Source organism: Phytophthora infestans, genomic scaffold, assembly GCF_000142945.1.
Source record: "Phytophthora infestans T30-4 supercont1.112 genomic scaffold, whole genome shotgun sequence".
NCBI classification, from domain to species: Eukaryota; Oomycota; class Peronosporomycetes; order Peronosporales; family Peronosporaceae; genus Phytophthora; species Phytophthora infestans.
Genome location: NW_003303647.1, coordinates 41,287 through 43,677, shown reverse-complemented (window position 1 = coordinate 43,677; position 2,391 = coordinate 41,287).

The window sequence follows — 2,391 nt, the reverse complement described above, 5'->3', positions numbered from 1 at the left end:
CGATCCGGGCACGCGCACCATTGTGGTGTAGCGGGATCAGCAAAATCTGCTAGATTGCCGGACCCAGCTTACCAACTGCACCCAGACACCGACTAACGGAGGGGGTCCCCCGATGATCCGTGGTCTGCTGAGCTTTCCTCACCTTGTGTACCCGTCGGTAGGGCGGGATCTTGCTCTCTCGGTAACTTCCGAAGAGTTCAAGTGGTTCGAATTGAGCGTCTTGGCGAGACGTGGGGATGGGGTGGAGCAGCAGTGGAAAAATCTCACTCTGCGTCCGTGGATGGTTCTGTATCCTAAGCGAATATTCGAGCTTATGGATTCGGGGCCTAGATCGTGGATCTGGTCGTAGGGTTGCCTTGCGGGTGTGTTCCCTTGCCTTTGGAGTTTCCTTTGCGTCGTACTTGCCGCCTCCTGTGACGGGATCTTGAGAGTTGAGAACCTCTAGGGTGTAACCGACCAAGTAGTAAATTCGGTTAACCCGTCGGATCTGCACGTGTATAGGAAAGCTCACTAGGTTGTAGGATCTGTCCAATGTATTATCCAGTTATCACTACCAACACTAGATTCGCAATTCCTAACCTTCTCCGAGCTCGTACGGCCAATGTAGTTCCAATTCTCGAGGGGGGGAAGGCACTTGCGTGTTATGGTGCAAATGAGGTTCTGTATTGATACTTAAGCCTATACCTGCCTGGATTTCTACCTTCTATGTCTTTTACCTGCTAAATCCCCTACCAGGCTCGGCTGCATGTCCCTTCTTCCCTTGACCCATCATCCCAGCTGTATTATCTTCAGATCCACCGGATCCATGGCGTAATCATTACGGTCACCCTATTATGGGTACACTCGTCCGGATCCAGTCCACCTTGATCCACTTCACTGTAAGTGCACACTCATCATGGATCTGAGCTCTCCAATCTTCCCACACCGTCTTGCGACCGTCTGTGATCTCCATCGTCCCACGAAAGCTCAAGATCCACTGTATCCAACATTCCCATATCCTGGATCCAAGTCACTCCGTGTGTGATCCTCACCCCCTTGGATCCGGACTCGGAAGTGTGGGATCTGGGGCATATCGTGGTGGATCTTGCCTTCTCGTTAGTCGTTGATACCAGATCCACCTTCAGATGATACCTACTATCCTTCCTTCATAGGATCCCCACTTAATCCACCTCTACATAATATATCCCATATCCCCCTAAGTGAACTTAGGTGAGGGTGGATCCGAGTCTTTCCTTGGTGGACCTTGTCTTCCCATACGTCACCCATACCAGATCCATCGTCAGCTCATACGGGATGCCGCTCATCATGGCCAATCCACCTCAGGCAACGTGAATGCCTGCCTGGCGATCCAAATCCTCTCTAATCATTTGAAACTGTCACTGATTCGGGATAGTGACCCCTTGCTAGGTCCATTCTCTTATTTTTGAAAAAGCACTTCACACATCTTCCTGCCCACTACGAAGATGGGGTCAGTGTTGCTCTCCGCTACAGTTACTGTGGCTCGTGGTGGCAAGGCGTTGGTACCGGCTATCAACACGGGCAAAGATCGGGTAAAACTCCCATCAAAACAAGAACTCGGCACTTGGATACCACTCGACAAAGACGTAGAAATACTGGAGGTTAACGGCGCACCAGGAAATTCGTCCTGGCGTTATTCCAAGAGGCATGGATCGGATCATTGACGAGATGTATGGCGAGATTAATAACCCCGAGGTTGTGTAACGGGGTAAGAGATACCGTCACTAGCTTACACTATAGTGTGGAGGAAGTTCGCAACAGTAAAACCAAGTCTTAGGTTTGTGTCAAATTCAACTCTGATTTATTTAGGACCAGGGCGGCTACCCCTGGTCTCGTGTGAACCACTCAAACACATGTCTATATCTGATTGGTCAATAAGTGAGTCTGGCTACTCACTATCAACCAATCAGATGATGACACCTTGGCACACGCTACCCGTGTGCCACTTTACCTACTTATGTAATAACTATAGAAATATCTACCTACTTATGTAATTGGAGTTGGGCCCATTACATCACCCTCTTCTCTAAGTTGCGCTACGCAACATAAGCGCACGGAACACATTTGAAGAAAACTCGAAAACCGACAAGGCGAAGACATCGGAGACAGCGCGAAGGGCGGCAGCGCCAGCACGTCGCTGGCGGTGGTAACAAGGGCAAGACCAGGGTCGACAGGTGCGCCACAAGCTCTGGATGTACTGCGAGGACCGTCACTGTGCGTCTCGGCTCCCAGGACACACATCGACGAAGTGCCCAGCGTACATGCGACTTAGAAGACTCGGAGCTGGGGCACTTCGATCACGGACACGAGGAACATCACGAAGCCGACTTCGTGGCGCAATGGTCACGGGGCTTCCAGTCAGAACGCCAGGGT